The sequence below is a fragment of the Benincasa hispida genome, chromosome 3 (genome assembly GCF_009727055.1).
Source record: "Benincasa hispida cultivar B227 chromosome 3, ASM972705v1, whole genome shotgun sequence".
Classification (NCBI taxonomy): domain Eukaryota; kingdom Viridiplantae; phylum Streptophyta; class Magnoliopsida; order Cucurbitales; family Cucurbitaceae; genus Benincasa; species Benincasa hispida.
The window spans coordinates 31,668,033-31,686,487 of record NC_052351.1 but is presented as its reverse complement, the minus strand read 5'-3'; the positions used below and the strand labels follow the sequence as shown (position 1 = coordinate 31,686,487).

The 18,455-nt window shown below is 39.3% G+C and overlaps 1 non-coding gene across 1 annotated transcript; it reads right to left on the bottom strand.

Moving 5' to 3' along the window:
* Positions 1 to 15,282: 15,282 nt before the first annotated feature.
* Positions 15,283 to 15,389, bottom strand: LOC120074809. Its single transcript, XR_005481091.1, has one exon. It is a non-coding gene; the product is annotated as a small nucleolar RNA R71 (small nucleolar RNA).
* Positions 15,390 to 18,455: the final 3,066 nt, after the last annotated feature.

Below are 18,455 nucleotides of genomic sequence, written 5' to 3'. Positions count from 1 at the left end.
CTTTTCACTTCCAAAGTGAAACATAATCCCTAAACCAAGACATGTGACCCTTTATAACCTTTTCCAAAAATCTAAAATTTCATTCCAAACTTGGAACTTTAGTAGGATATCCCCACAAGATAACATTGCTTTTAAACTTCAAAACGTTTATCCTTCCTCTTAGTATAGTTAATTAAACTTGAACCTTTTCATAGCGACAAACACATAGTTCAAACCCAAGCACCTTAAGAATTTTCAATCCAATAACTCGTTTTCTCCCATCTAAAGTCAACTATAATTTCAACCATCTTAGTATTCCTTGACCAATTCATCTTACCTAGGTCTTGTATACAATTCCTCATGTTATCGCTTTATGCTCCAACTAGTAATTCTTCTTCCTTTTAGGCACGTTACATGAAGAACCAAAACACCATACACTACTCGGTCTACCAACTTTGATACCATGAAAGTGATCATGACCTATAAATCCTTTCAAAATTTTTCTTGGAACATTTTGACTTTAATATCTAGTAATCCTTAATAGAATTTACAGTCTCTTCTTCACCTCTTTTTTATCTTATAAAGAAACTTTAATCTCGTAATTAAGAATGTGTGCCTTGTAATAAAGTTCCTTGTAGCACCACTAGTTTTATTCTCGTAATGCAAAACTTAATATTATTCCTCAGTGAATTTCCAATTCACCTATCTTATTCTATAACTTAACCAAATACATCCATTTATTTCTTTCATGTCATAAGTGCATAATACTTCATAGTTCTATTAGGTTTCAATAACCCTGAACAGAAACATATGTCCATTTCTAACAGTCCCTCCATGAATTAAACTAACGCCAAATGACCTTATTATGATCCTTCTTTCTTTCCATGAAACAAAAACAAAATAGCCATTTCATACTAACTTCTTTCAGGTTGTTAAACTAGCAATAACAATTAGTCACTACATAAAGCGTAGACATGAAGGCTTTTAAACACATCTTCCATAAAATATTTAATGAAAGAACATACCTGGCGAGGACAAATGATCCGTGAATAGCCATAAGGGACACAAACCAAGACTTACATCGTAAGTCAGTCTACAGAACTTAAAACTTAGGCTCTGATACCAATTGTAACAACCCAACATTTTGAGTACTTTGATAAGGGTCGTTACTCATAATTACACACTTACATTCAAAACATTTTGACCATTGAGGAAAATAAATTTCATTAAAATAATAAAGACAGTTTTCCAAAATAAATAACAAATAAGTAAAACCTTTGTTCGGTGCCCCTAAAATAATGAAGAAAAAAAATAACTTAAACCAATAAAATTTTGACCAACATCGAGTTTCAAATCAAAACTCTTAAATAGCTTGAAAACATAAACTGAGCGAAAGCGATTTACATGCCTCATATGACACAATCACAGGTCTCTCTCGTCACCCGTCGGTCTATTCCTATCATTACCTAAAAAACATAAATTAAGAAAGGTTGAGTATAAAATACTGAGTAAGTGATCCCACTACCGGGATCAGACTATACATCCACGAGCAAAGAAAGATAAATCGTGGCTTATATAGCTACATTGATTTTTGATGTTGAAAGAAAAACCAAAAGACATACTATCTTGCCTTGAAATGCATGTCTAGCAGCCTGTAGGCATACCGTCAAACATGATAATAACATGAACGTGAACCCGTCGACCAACGCATGTCTAGCGGCCCGTAGGCACACCGTCAAACTTGATAATAACATGAACGTGAACCCATTGACTCACGCATGTCTAGCGGCCTGTAGGCACACCGTCAAACATGATAATAACATGAACGTAAACCTGTCAGTTCACGTATGTCTAGCGGCCCGTAGGCTCGCCGTCAAAATATGAAACATGATCTTTCCTACTATGGGAATCAAAACAAGCTGATTTTAGGGACAATTTTGGAGAACCCACATTCAGTTTTTTTTTTTTAAATTATTATTATTTTTTTCTCCAGCTCAAGGAAGAAGAACCCTTCTACTTCAACCTCTAAACTCTGAAATTTTTAGTCTTGCATGCCCTTAACTCAGCTGAAGTATTCAACATGCAATCCAAAATAACATGAAGTAGACACCTCCTACTTCAAGATTTAAGTGGGAAATGGGTGTTTAAGTAAGATGGATAATCCCACTTAGTGAGTTTATCCAAGATCTTGATTTTTTTTTTCAAAATAAAAACAATTTTCTTTTTAACTTTATTACCAAATATAAGAATTAATTCTTTAACTAATCTAAAATTTTTATTAATTTTAAAAAATTAAATTTTCAAATAAAATTAATAACTAATTAAATAATTTAATTAATTCCATTAATTTAATATTAAATATTAAATTAATTAAACACCAATTTCACAACCATGAATCCTTGCTCATGTAATTTAATATTTAAATCAAATTTAAATATTAACCAATTCTCCAATTTTGTTTAATTCGATAATTAAACGTGTAATTATATCGCATATAATTACTAATTCCCTTAATTCGAATTTGAACGTTTCAAATTAAAATCATCACTCTATTCTAAGGTTTAATCCATTTGTGAGCTAGTAGGGAGACCTAATGGACCTATAGATGATGCGCTCCAACGATCCAAGATTAATTAGCTAAACTCTTTAAACCGAACTAATCAACATTCGTTAACTATTGGGTCACCCCACTAAAGCCCAGCAATTGCACTCCCCTCACTGTAGATATAATTCTGGCCATTGGATATAACCATAATCAGTAAGTCAACCCTTTAACAGGTTGTTCATAATAACGATTGGGTCAAATGTTGTTTTACCCCCGAGATTACATCTAGCTCCTTAAATTCCCCTGATCCTCTAATGAACAATTGGTTTATGATCCAATTACCAAACCAAGTCCCTCTTGGGGCCAATGAGAGGGTGGGACCCTTGTTCAAGACCCGAAGTCAGCACTTAAGGGAAAAGGCAATCCACTATCCCTAAAAGCGGGTAGGAGTGAATTTCGTGTCGCACCCTATGTCCCCAGCTATCAACCCGGTCTTACCCTTGAAATGAGAGGCTTGTTGAGTCGTCGCTGTTGAGCCAACCCTCACCTATGCAAATCTAAGGATAATCCCGGATAAATAGGAGGTCATAGTTAGCTCAGGATTAAGGTCAAGTTACCTAGGCCATCGCTTTGAAATAGTCAGTCTTAAACAGTAAACAATGTTATAAAGTAAGAGTGACTTATTTCTTGGTCCGGTCTTATACAAACTCTTTGCATAGGACGTCCCATGTGAACGATTCAGGATCGCATCGCATGTACTAAATACAAAATGGACTGCATTCAATAGTGTCTTGTGAATAAGATACCCAGCCTTATCTGTATACTATAGACTGTTTTGGCTATCTACTCTAACTTGATCCACTCTTATGTCTCCACATTGAAGGAACTCTTAATGAAGAGCATCCATGAGCGCGATCGGATCTTTCCGATTTTATTGTGACCGAAATACAACACATACATTCTAACAGATAGTTATGCAATTTAACACTAAATAACGACATGTTTTAATAAATAAAATACAAGGGAATGAGTTCTCATACCAGTTGAAGACTCTCTTCAAACTCGAACTCAACGCAGTGGAATAACCTCTACAAACTCTATCGCCCAACAAATCAGTCGGCTACGACAGCACGATCATCTACATGAATGGCAACAACACGAACAAGCACGGACAAGTAAGATGTGGGGACAACACCACCAGTTGGAGCCCTTGGTGTTCTCGAAGTGAGAATGCAAAGTGTGGTCTTTGGTGAATTTGGTAGAGATAGAAGGAAAGGCTGATCGTGTAGACGATAAGTAAGTGGGGGAGACAACTATCGTATAGCAGAGTGCTTATCCTTTAGACAAAGCTACATAATCATGTAGGTTTTACTAAGCGATCGTCTAGTAATAGGTATACGATCGTTTAGAAAACACGTCATGCTAGACGATCATTTAGGAAAGCTAAGCGATCGTTTAGAGAAAGACGTGCGATCGTTTAGACACGGGTGTGCAATCGTTTAGATGATGAGACTCTATCGTATAGGCTCTCAGGTAAGCGATCAAGACGTTTTCACAGCTATTGCGAGTTTTTTGAACTTTTGCAAAATGAAACAAATTTTCATCTTATTCTTCGGTTACCATAACCAAATACAGCTTCTTGCACTAACGCACGATTGAGGAGAGTATTTTGACCAATTATCTCATAATTAACCAATTTAATAATAAATAAATATAACCATATTATATTCCTATCCTATAGTTTGATATCATATATCTACTATAGTAATTTCTCCTCCACTTGATATAAATAATATTTATATCTAATTTCATCCAAAAATAATGTATCTCATACATTTAGCCAATTATATCATATATAATTAACCATTCAATTATATCATATATAATCGAATTCCCTTTTGTCAATTTGAACATTTCAAACTGACCTAAACACTGATTCTTAACTTTATCCAAGCTATCTAGGGGACCTTATGGATCTGTGGCTCGAAGCTCAACGATACGTGAATAGCTAACTAAACTCTTTAGCCATGAGATCCACCATCTATTAACTGCCAGGCATTCCACTAAAGACCAACAACTGAGCTCTTTTTACCACAGAAATATTTCTGTGTCCATCGGATATAACCAATCATGAGTACGACGACCCTTCATAGATGCTGGTAAGTACAACTGAGCCAATTTACCATTTTGCCACTGTAGTTACATCTCACTCCTTAAATACCACTGATTCCTCTAATGAACAATACAACATAGTCCAACTATGTGTGAACATCTCTCAAGCCAAGAGAAGGTATGTGGCGCCACATCGTTCAAGCCCTGGAATCAGCTCTTAAGGGAGCTATCTATCTACTTGCCTCTACCTTGGGGAAGGAATGAATTCCATCTTGTGTAGCTGAGTTCCTAGCTCCCAAATCAGACGAATCTCCAAAATGGTAGGTTTGAATCGATGACCTGCCACTCGTACCCATACAAATCAAAAGATCGCCCTCAATGGCAGGTGTTCTTAACTCACTCAGAATTGAGGTCATGTTACCTATGGTCATCCCAATGAAGTGAAGTCTCTGTCATGGACGGTGTTATATAACGAGATGTTAACACTTCGTGGTTAGGTCTTATACAAACTCTTTGTATAGGATGCCCTTGCTCGTATGTCCCTTACACGAATGATCAGGATCAGACCATCTGTGAAAAGTCACAACACTTATGACCATTCCACAAAGCGGACCGCATCCGTAACATTACTCAAGACATGATTCACTTGTATGTCACCACATACATGCTTAAGTTACATATAGATAACCAGGGGTTTTATGTTTATTGGTTTGTGGTAAAGCAAATAAAACATACAACTGAGAAAAATCAAGGTGTGAAGTAAATATCATATACTATACAACACAAGCGTTCATACAAACTGTTTACAAACTACAGGACACGAGACTTTAAAGCATCAACCCCAACAATCTTCCACTTGTCCTAAAGTGAAGTGGGGTGTACATAAAACTAGTACAAAACAATAAACTAGGGCATAAAAGCCCAGTACAAAAAAATCTCCCACTTTCCTTAGTCTAGCTATGGGCGATCATGTAGACCCATGCTCTGAAGGTGACCCTCAAACACTGTAGCCGTGAGAGCTTTTGTAAATGGGTCAAAAAAATTGTGTTCTGAAGCGATCTTCATGACAATCACATCCCCTCGATGTACTATCTCACAGATCAGATGATTCTTCCGCTCTATGTGTTTCCCACACTTGTGACTCCTAGGCTCTTGATGACGGGCAGAAATGAACGTAATTATAGGCCTTTTATTTAAAATTATGAGTGTTGTTAAGTAGAATATGCGGCGATTATATTAGGAATTCATGAGAAAACGAGTTTACGTCGATCAACATTAAGAATCTCGGCTAACCCACTATTATGCATTATTATGCATTCAATTATTTATTTTTGTAGTAACCGCAGAAAGAGATCGCATGCGCGGAAGCCAGGCTATCGCAAGGATGATCGCATGCGGGGGATCTCTCTCTATCACGGAGACGATGGCATGCGGTGATCGCATACGCCAGTCGTATGGGTGTTGTGGCTGTCGAGCGAATGCGTCCATCGCATAGAAGTTGCGACTGTCAAGCGAATGTGTCCATCGCATAGAAGAAGTGGTTGTCAAGCGAATACGTCCATCACATAGAAGATGCGGTTGTAAGAATGATAACCATAATAGAAGGGCGATCTCAAGGTTGGTGGAATGCAAGCGTGAACACATACATTGGGATTATCACAAAGATGATGTTGACATTTCACCTACCATGCCGTTAGCAGCAGAGATTCAGAAAAGGACCATCACGCCGTGAGTGTTAGATTCAGAGCAGGTCTATTAATGCTATCGACGATCAAACTCTATAAATAGAAGCCGTTGCGCAGAACTTCAATTCATCTAGGGTTTTCCGCCTGAGGTTCCCTGCCGTAGGGCGGATCCTTGTGATCCAAACGAAAGTGTGAGAAGATAGCTTGAGAGTTCTTCATCTCCTTAACCATTCTGAGCGATGACCGGAGCCTTCGCTGGAGTTAGAGCTGGAGAGAGTCGACTCCACCGCCCATCCATGGTACCACCGGCAGCCTTGACACACATCTGATGGAAGCAAGACATTGCTTCCATCTGGCCCTCCATATCTCTTCTATCCTTGTATTGTATTACACTTTGGCTTAAGAAATTAATACATTTTGTGATCAATGCATATCTATATTTTCCTTCGATTCCATCTCCATCTTCATTTACTTAGCATCCTTTATTTTCATTGCATTACTGAGTAAGATTGTTAGAGTATCACATACTTAATCATGTGACATAGGAATATGAAGCATGTAGCAAACCACCGGGAGGTGTGCGTTGCGCGAGTGTTGTGAGAAAACTTTATTTGCTTAGTGTGAAGCTGTAGCAACACTTGTCTATAAGCAGACAGATTGCTTGTCTATGAGTAGAATCAACAACAACTAACTGCCCGAGAGGATAAGTGATTGATCACATTAAACAATGTAAGCAAGTGTTCACTAGAGATAAAAATAATCTTATGTCAGCCAGGTTTATGCGATTACCTTGTCTTATGAGCGCATCATTCATCATTTAGGCATACTTGGGAGAGTAGTCTAAAAACCAAATCTAAAACTCGAGAAAGTGGATTGGATCGTATAAGCAAGAATGGGGAGCTTAGGAATAAGCTCCATTTGCTACTACACAGGGTATGCACCCTTTAAGTAGGATATGGTGGTATGCGGTCATCTTGCTTAGGTGTGAGAGCACGTGAGCGGGATATAGAGGCTTAGAAATAGGCTTCTCGACGCTATCGCATATACATCACATGCGTCTACGTCAAGTGTGTATAGCATGATCGCATAGCTTGCGTTGGCTGGGGTTGCCCTTGCGATCAAGCTTAGTGTTGTAGTGAAGACATCCTTGCCTTTTCATCTATTTTTCCATGCATTTTACTACGTGTTAACAGTTTCCGCGTCTCTACCTCTCATTCATATTTCCACCGTTTAATCTATTAGTTAGGAGTAGGAGTAGTTCATAGCTCATAACCGTCAACATTATTTTATTTCTTCGTCGCAAACACACTACCGTTTAACATTTAGCTACAAGTCCTTGAGTTCGACCTCGGATCACCCGAGAAACTTGCGTTCTCGTTATACTTGGCGAGAGCACAAGAAAACTTGTGACAGGAATGCATGGTCATTGCATATGAGATTAATGCATACTTTCCATTCCAACGCATGCCACCAATGCATGAGAACCAACGCATAACCTAAGACATGCATCACATAATATTGGGTTCCTTAATTTACGTCATCAAGTTTTTGGCACCGTTGCCGGGGACTTGGAAGCTGATAGTTTGTTGAGTTTTGTGTTTTCGCAGGCAACCTTTTTACCTTGGGAGTATTGTAGCTTGTTCGACCAAGTTGCAAACAATATTAAAGTGTAGGCGATACGCCGAAAGCCAGTATTGGCCTAAAGATAGAAGGGCAATCAATCGCATGAGCTGAAGGTAGTTCTAAGCACATGGTGAACAGCCTGCGCCCAATTGCCGGAAGTTCCAATGGTCAGGGCTAGCTTCTTGACCTAAGTAGTTGAGAGTAATCTCCTGTATGGAGACTCCTTGCGATGACCTTACTCCAATTTCTCCAGGGATGTCTTCTACTCTATCTTTACCTTACTTTCTTAATTAGTTTATTTTTATTGTTATTTTGGATATGCGGTTGCTTCCTTGGTTGTGTTTGTTTGCTCCTTGTAGGTGCGACAATAATTCTCCTCGGTGCGCAGTTACAACGGAAGGATCCTCTTCATCATTCAACGCATGGCTTCGACCATATGAATTCTGAAGCATGATCACAAGTGTTATTTTACTCGAGGTTCTTTTCTTGTTATCTTGTATGCTTTATCCTTTTGAAATTCTCTTTGTCCGATTGCTTTCCTTTGCGATGCATCTATGATGGTACATATAATTTACTACATCCGCTAACTAGACATTGCAAAGCTCATCCTACTTTTAATAGCTTCTTCAAAATTTGACAGTCTAAGCTTTATTATGCGCAAACCTTTGTTCAAACATTTGTTACTGCATTCCTGTTGAGTTTGTCTTTAGCTTTGCGGCGAGAGCGCTGCCAACCTCTAAGTTTGGGGGTGGTAGCGGTTCCGGAAAAATGCGTTCACTACATTGCGATGCGATAAAAAGATGTTCGGAAATAAAAACTCCTCTGTCAAAGCAATGGGGAAAACCATGTTGATAAGAGTTAAGTTGTGAAAGGCACTTATCCGTAGTTGGATGTCCGAATTACACACGTGGGGGCAAGCGAAAACGAAAGTAAGTGACCAAGATCAACGCATAAGCGCAACTCCTCTGTCTGGAACAAGCCAAATTAAGCTAAGACAAGAGTTGAGTTGAATATGGCACGCAACCGAAGTTGGCTGTCCGCATGACACACGTGGAGGCAAGCCAAAACGAAGAGCGTAACCAGGTTTAACGCCGCATTCCAATAACCAATCGCAAGGCTTTGAATTGTTTTGAACGAACACATTGTTAAAAGCTAAACGCAAAGTTGCGGTGAATGAGTAAAAATTTTTTGAGCAGAGGCTTGTTGGATTTAAGCTTAGAAAAGATCTCTTTGAAGAAGTAATTGAAGTGGAGGAGAGCGTTGCTGCCATGGTTAGAGGTATGGGTAAATTATATTCTGAGAGGCTGGTCATCGAAAAGGAAAGCCAGAGGGTGAATATTAAATTTCTTGAGCATAAAGCATGTTTGAGGAAAAGCATGATTCTAAGTTTGAGGGTGTGATGACGGGCAGAAATGCACGTCATTATAGGCCTTTTATTTAGAATTATGAGGACTGTTAAGTAGAATATGCGACGATTATATTAGAAATTCATGAGAAAACGAGTTTACGTCGATCGAAATTAAGAATCTTGGCTAACCCACTATTATGCGTTCAATTGTTTATTTTTGTAGCAACCACAGAAAGCGATCACATGCGCGAAAGCCAGGCTATCACAAGGATGACCGCATGCGAGAGATCTCTCTCCATCACAGAGACGATCGCATTCGATGATCGCATACGCCAGTTGTATGGGTGTTGCGACTGTCGAGTGAATGCGTCCATCGCATAGAAGTTGTGACTATCAAGCGAATCGTCCATTGCATAGAAGTTGTGGCTATCAAGCGAATGTGTCTATTGCATAGAAGATGCGACTATCAGAATGATAACCATAATAGAAGGGTGATCGCAAGGTTGGTGGAATGCAAGCATGAACGCATACATTGGGATTATCACAAAGATGATGTTGACATTTCACCTACCACGCCGTTAGCAGCAGAGATTCAGAAAAGGACCATCACGCCGCGAGTGTCAGATTTAGAGCAGGTCTATTAATGCTGTCGGCGATCAAGCTCTATAAATAGAAGCCATTGAGCAGAACTTCAATTGATCCAGACGAAAGCGTGAGAAGATAGCTTGAGAGTTCTTCATCGCCTTAACTATTTTGAGTGACGACCGAAGCCTTCGTCAGAGTTAGAGCTCGAGAGAGTCGACTCCACCGCCCATCCATGTCATCACCGGCAGCCTTGACACACATCTGATGGAAGTAAGACATTGCTTCCATCTGGCCCTCTATATCTCTTCCATCCTTGTATTGTATTACATTTTGGCTTAAGGAATTAATACAATTTGTGATCAATGCATATCTATATTTTCCTTCGATTACATCTCCATCTTCATTTACTTAGCATCCTTTACTTTCATTGCATTACTGAGTAAGATTGTTAGAGTATCGTATACTTAATCATGTGACATATGAATATGAAGCATGTAGCAAACCACCAGGAGGTGTGCGTTGCACGAGTGTTGTGAGAAAACCTTATTTGCTTAGTGTGAAGCTGTAGCAACGTTTGTCTATAAGCAAACAGATTACTTGTCTATGAGTAGAATCAGCAGCAGCTAACTTCTCGAGAGGGTTAGTGGTTGATTGCATTAAGCAATGTAAGCAAGTGTTCACTAGAGATAGGAATAATCTCACGTCAGCCAAGTTTATGCGATTACCTTGTTTTATGAGCGTATCATTCATCATTTAGGCATACTTGGGAGAGTAGTCTAAAAACCAAATCTAAGACTCAAGAGAGCGGATTGGATCACATAAGCAAGAATGGGAAACTTAGGAATAAGCTCCGTTTGCTACTACACAGCGTATGCACCCTTTAAGTAGGATATGGTGGTATGCGGTCATCTTCCTTAGGTGTGAGAGCACGTGAGCAAGATATAGAGGCTTAGAAATAGGCTTCTTGACACTATCGCATATACATCACATGCATTTATGTTAAGTCTGTATAGCATGATCGCATAGCTTGCGTTGGCTGGGGTTGCCCTTGCGATTAAGCTTAGTGTTGCAGTGAAGACATCTTCACCTTTTCATCTATTTTTTCATGCATTTTACTACGCGTTAACAGTTGCCGCGTCTCTACCTCTCATTCATACTTCCACCACTTAATCTGTTTGTTAGGAGTAGGAGTAGTTCATAGCTCATAACCCTCAACATCTTTTATTTCTTCGCCGCAAACACACTACCTGTTGAAATGGAAATTGTGGCAAACGGAACGTAACGTAATGCAATGTAATGCCGCCGCAACGATGGGAAATGGATTGATGGTGTAGTGGTTATGGATGATGACGTGTGGATGATGTGTATATGGTGATGAATCATGCTTATCGATAATAAATGCGATACTACGTTTTAAAGTAATGTATGCGATGCTGCTTAGATGCGCTCGTAGTATGCGTTCATGTAGTACGTGCATGTCACAAGTTTTCTTGCACTGGAATCAAGTATAATTCCAGTGTAAGTTTCTCAGAGTGATCTGAGGTCGAACATGGGGATTACGATGATTAATCCAATACTAATGTGATATATGCGACTGAAAACGAAATAATAATGAATTATATTGGAAAAGTAAAATGCGATAATAAAATAAAATGCGGTGACAGTATAAAATGCGATAACAAATAAATAAATAAACAAATAAATAAACAAATAAATGACTGTCTGTGAAGATGTGCAAGTATCTGATGGAATGCGATGGCAAGTCTTGTGAAATGTGTCAGAAAGAGAATGGGTTGGGGGAAAGGACATCGCAAGTTCGTCAATCCTGTTGAGGACGCAACTAAGGTTCCAGTTTCCCTTGGCTTACACCTCTCAGTGATTGGCCGTGTTCCCATATGTCTACGGTGAACTAGGGATGAACGTTGCGAAAGCAAGATTGTTTCCATCTCTGAAAATATTTCTTGCTTTAGTTAACGCATTCTTCCAACCTTCTTTCGAGAGGTGGATTAACATCTTTACTTCTGTTCTCACATGTGAAGATGCCGTTGAGCATGCGTTCGCTAAACTCAACTAATTTCTTCAACATGGATTAACTTACTCGCTTAATCCTTCCCCCTTACCATGGGGGATTAGTTACACATAGTGAAAGAAATGGACGATGAATGTATGGTGAAGAACAGAGAGATGACGATGAATATAATAATGATATTAAAAGATAACGATAAAGCGTTTGTTACTGATGGATGAATGAAAGATTATAAATGAACACAGTTGATGAATAGAAAGTGAGAACAAATAAGGAAAGCGTGTCAATGTCTTGACACGGATCTCGATCGGAGACGATTTGTTTGTCGGCGTGTAGGAGAAGTGTGGTGGAAAACTTCCTTCTCAGGCTGGTTTTTCAAGCAGAAATGATCTTTGCACAGAGCTTCTCTTCGGGAATGTGAATGAATTTCTCGCTCCCGAGACTTCCCTTTCAGACTTGTCTCGTCTTTCTCCCGGATTTTCTCTAAATGTCTCTTCAGACCAGCCTTCTTTCTTTGGAATTGATATAGTTATTTATAGACCTTAGCACCTCCTTCGTCAGTGGTCCCGCTTTGAAAAGCTGCTTTTTCCTGCCATGGTTTGGTGGAAATGTCCGCTCTACTCCACATTCAATTTGTCAGATCGTACAACAGAAAAGCTGTACAATTTCAGACATCCCCGTAAATGCGTCACTCTTTTCATCTACGATCGATTGTCGCATGCGGTGTAAATGCGTTGATCTTTTTTTCCAGGATGGATCGCCGCATGCGATGCAAATGCGTTGAACTTTTTGTCCAGGATCGATTGCCACATGTGGTGCTAATGCGTTGATCTTTCTGTCCACGATCGACCGTCGTATTCGGTGCGAATGCATTTCTCTTTCTTTGTCCTCGAGCGGTTGTTGCATGCGATGAACTGTTTCCTGCAAAACAAAGACTTGGACATCCCTTTTTGCCATCGTAATGGGGTTAATGGGTGTGTTTTCGACACTCGACAAATTTTTCGTTTCTAAGCCAATTTCTATATGTTCGACGCAACTTTTTCCTTCTTTTTGCCGCATATTATATATAAGATGGTATAAATAACTTGTATTTCTACAAGTGATCACTACCGCATAACATTTAGCTACAAGTCCCTGAGTTCAACCTCGGATCTCCCGAGAAACTTGCGTTCTCGTTATACTTGGCGAGTGCATAAGAAAACTTGTGATAGGAACGCATGGTCATTGCATATGAGATTAACGCATACTTTCCATTCCAACGCATGACCACCGACGCATGAGAACCAACGCATAACCTAAGACATGCATTGCATAATATTACGTCCCCTAATTTACATCACTGGTCCTTGGAGTTCGCCACTGCCCCACTATTATCACAATCGAGGGTAATGGGCCTAGACATATCTGGAACAACTTCCAGTTCTGTCAAGAACTTTCTGAGCTAGACAGCCTCCTTAGCAGCATCGCAAGCAGGTACAATGCGATGGCGTATATGAAATCGCGATCCAAGGGCACAAAGGGACAACGCGCTTGAATTTGCGATCATAAGTCTTGCGATAGTGAGAAGTTTCTCAAAACTGATCGCATAAAGACCTCGCATCAAGGCGACAACATAATAAATCATGATGGGACGTAAAGCTGATAACGGTCAATTTCGAATTTTAGTTGACAAGCCGTTAAAAACCATACTATTGCAAGTACATTGAACTTTCGGTGACTTTCAGACGGCGCAACAGAGTAGGGAAATTAATGCTACCCATCTTTGCAATCATTAGTAAGAAGAGCTGCTTCACCTTGAAATCTATAAACACTCAATGCTACTAGAGAGAGAGAAAGGGACGAATACGAAGATGGATGGATAGAGCAAGGAGACGAGGCGAAGCCGAGTGAAATCACTTTCCGAATAGATCGAGAGACTGCCGGAAAACAATACAAAGGAGAGAAGCCCAAACCTTGTGAGAGCAAGAGTCCGCAAACTGAAACAGAGTTGAAGTGATAAAGAACAGTGTAAAAGGCCACGGAAAGCAAGACATTGGTTACCTGACTTATTATTTCTCATTCTATTTGTTGTTTTGTACTCAACACTTTATTTGTAAAAATGGAAACTTCATTTCGATTTATGTTCAGTCTGTCCACACCATGCAGGAGTAACTAAATTTGTGAATGGGTTGAGAATTATGTAGCTAGCATGATTTAAGCTATGCATTTTATGCTTTCATCTTGTCTCATGTATGCGCCATTCATCATTTGGAAGTACTTGAGAGAGTAGTCTAAAGATAGAATCTAGGCTTGAGAAAGTCGGATAGATCGCATAAGCAAGAGTACTTATAAATAAGTTCTATCTGCTGCTTTCCATACACATCGCATGCATCATAGAAATAGGAAATGTGGCATTATGCATTGAGAAATGTAGTACTAATATTTATGTATAGCATGATCGCATGACTTGTACACAATCTTGAGAAATGTTAGCTAAAATTCTTCTCAACCCCTTCATCGTATAGGAAAGTCTAACTCAACACCATCTACATTTTTTTATCACTACTGCAATAGAATTAGAGAGTCCGTCGCATATCTATTTAGTAGTCCCTGTGTTCGACCCTGGACTTACCAGGAACCTAAAAAGGCTTATACTTAGGCTTTGTTAGGAAAACTTGTATGATCATCGCATCCACACATCATTGCATGATAAACTAACGCATCAAGTTTTTGGTGCCGTTGCCGGAGACTACGATATAGATTGCACTAACATCAAACCTCTTCGATCTTTGCAGCTTTCGACCTTTGTTGCATTGCCATTCCATCTGTAAAGGAAGAAGCAAGCGTCACATGAGCGAAAGACACACTCCTGAGCCCAACTACGACCTAGAGATTGAAAGAACCTTTCACAAAAGACAGAAAAACAAACGTAAACGACAAGGAAGAGTTCACAGAATGGCTGAATAACCTGAGGAACGAGTAGCAAGTGAAAACAACATAATGACAAATCTTATCCTATTGGAAAATGATAGCAATAGACCCATCTGGGACTATGCATAAAAAAACTTGTATGGTTTCTCCCCAGGAATCATGAGTCCAACATTGGATGGATCAAGGTTCGAGATGAAGCCAGGAATGTTACAAATGATACAAACAGCAGGACAATTCGGAGGACGACGTGGTGAAGATCTGCACGTACATCAACGAAGCTTCATTGAAATTTGTAACACTTTTGTGTTTCCTAATATTTCCCCAGAAGAGGTTTGACTTACATTATTTCCATTTTCACTATGCGAAAAGCAAGAAAATAGGCTTACTCTCCAAACCAGGAGAGATAAATTCATGGGAGCAAGTTGTGGAAAAGTTTATGAAGAAGTATTTCCCTCACACAGAGAATGCCAGAAGGAGGAAATTGATCACCAATTTTGAACAAGAAGAAGATGAATCGCTCAGTGACGCATGGGTGAGATTCAAAAGACTAGTACGTGACTTCCCACACAATGGATTGCCGGATTGTCTCCAAATGGAGATTTTCTATTATAGACTCAATTCTGCATCGCAGATAGCTGCCAATGTGGCAGCAGCAGGAGGTCTGCTGGACAAAACATATGATGAAATAAAGAACATTCTTGATCCATCTCGAAAAATCACGAAGATTGGCAAGAAAGCGATCAAAGAGCAAAACCCAAAGAAGGTAATGCAAGTAATGGTGCTATCACATCATTACAAAATTAGATGAATGCGATGATAAATTTGTTGCAAGGCATCACAATAAACAATTCAGGAACTCGAAGTGGGCAAGTCAATGCGATAGAGCAAACAAGCACCAGCTGTGTTGCATGTGAAGAATCACATTCTGTTGAGGAATTTCACGAAATCCTCAATCAATCTACTTTGTAAAAAACAATCCTTTTTCAAAAAATTACAACTCGGGTTGGTGAAATCACCCTAATTTTGCTTGGAAAAACAACCAACAACAAGGTAGTTAGTTGATGGCTCAGAGAGAGGGACCACCAGGATTTTTCCAAAGAATTAACGGACAACAGCAACAGCAAGCTAGCAGCTTTTAAACACCACCATCATCATCCCTGGAGAACTTTTTAAAGCAATACATTGAAAACAATGAAACAGTCCTTCAAAACCAAGCTACATCCATCCATAATTTGGAAATTCAAATAGGAAAAATTACGAGAGAGCTAAAGAACAGACCTCAAGGGACATTGCCTAGCTCAACTGAGCTTCCACGCAATCCAGGGAATACAGGGAAAGAACACTACCAAGCAGTCACCCTAAGAAGTGGAAAGGCGATGGTAGAAGTCAGGAAGGAGCCTAACAAGACTGATTCAAAAGAGAAACCTGCGATTGAATCAAAGTTATTAAATGCACATTATTACAGTACTAAGTTATTAAACAATGCAGGTTTGCGTTGATAAAATGTATAAGATTGTGTCAAAAAAGCATTAAGGTTATAACATTGCGGTCGCATGCGTTCATCGCATAAGAACAATTAACTTTTTTATTTTTGTGCAGAATATGCGTTGACGCAAAGCGTAAAATGCAATCATAAGAAAGCAATGGTCAAGCGCAGTGTTACCGCAAGGCTTTTGTGGTGATTTGTGCTCGCAAACATCTGTTCAAGAACGATTGCCGCATAGAGCCGACGCAGCTTGGTGGGCGCATCTGGGTGAAAAGCATAATTAATCATGATGGGACAGAAAGCTGATGACAGTCGAGTCCGAATTAAGTTGACAAGCCGCAACGATCTACTATAGCAAGTACACTCAGCTTTTCGGTGACAAATATTCGGCGCATCAGACAGAGAATTAATGCCATCCCATCAATGCAATCATAAGAGAGAAGATGCCTTTCACTCCGAAGCTCTATAAATACCGAAGGCAACCTTCAGTAAAGGAATTCAGAAAGTTAAGAGAATTTTTCCTTAGATAGAATAGCTTTGTTCTTAGATTTTCTTTTATTTAAGGCGGAAGCGAGAGAAACGAGATTGTGCCGATAGATCGTTCCGATGAACTTGGAAGAGTGCTGGAAGTATCGAGATCAGAGAGAGGGCCAGCTCCTGCAGAAGCAGGAATATCTTTTGAACAGAATAAAGTTGACAGAGTAAAAGCCTTGGGAAGCAAGGGATTACTACCAGGCTCTCTATCCTTATCTTCCATTGTCATTTTGTACTTAAACTTATCTATAGAAATGGAATTTACTTCTTTATATCTGTTTACTCTCTGTTTATTACGCATGAGTAGCTAAATTTGTCGAATGGGTTTAGAAGCACTTAGCTAATATAATTGGGGATCTTCATTCTATGCGATTATCTTGTACTATGTCTACATCATTCGTCCATTAGAGATACTCGGAAGGGTAGTCTAAGGGCAGAATCTAGGCTTGAAAAAGTCAGGTTAGAATCTAGGCTCAGAAGAGTCAGATTAGAACGCATAATCAAGAGATAGGAGCTTAGGAATAAACACTGTTTGCTATTAATGCATCGCATGCATCCTAGAGATAGGATATGATTGTGTGTGGTCACCTTGTCTTTGTGTGCATCTTGCTTCATCGCATAGGAAAAGAGTAGAGGCTTAGGAATAAGCTTTATGGACACTATTGCATTCAACATATGTGTTGTAGAACTAGGAGCACTGCATTTGCATTGGAAAATGATTTGCTGTCGCATGAGTGTAGCATGATCGCATGGTTTGACGCATTCCCGGTAAACGCTAGCTAAAAACCTTCTCAACCCGTTCCTCCGCATACTCAGTGTATCTACCGCATAATAGATCTTTTCTCAAATCTGCCACATACATTTATTTTATATATCAAACAACAACCCAAAACAACTATTTGATTATTTGGTTACCGCAAAGTCTTCTTAGGAATTATCACCTCATACTGTTTTCCCTAGTCCTTGAGTTCGACCCTGGACTTACCAGGAAACTTAGTGGGGTTTATACTTGGATTCTGCTGAGAAAACTTATTGCTCAACGCATTCCTATCACCGCATTCCTTCCCATAATTTCATCACATAAAATAATGCATCAGTCAGTATCACCGCTTCCTGGAAATATTGAAACAACTACACATCAATATTCCATTTATAGAAGCGATAGAGCAGATGCTGGTGTATGCCAAATTTTTGAAGGACATTGTTTCAAAGAAGAGAAGCATAGGAAAATTCGCCACGGTGGCATTAACACAAGAATCAAATACTATAATCCCACCAAAGATGTGTGACCTAGGCAGTTTCACAATACCCTACTTAATAGGAGGGATCTACATTGGTCAAACATTATGCGATCATGGGGCAAGCATAAACTTAATGCCCCTTTCAATCTTCAAACAATGGAATGTATGATAGCTAACACCCACAACGGTGACTCTCCAATTTGCAGATAGGTCCTTGGTACACCCTGAAGGAAAATTAAAGGATGTCTTAATAATAATAAACAAATTCATTCTACTTGCAGACTTCATTATCCTAGATTATGAGGTGGATAAAGATGTTCCAATCATATTGGGATGACTATTTTTGTCTACTGGTCGTGCTCAAATAGATGTGCACAAGGG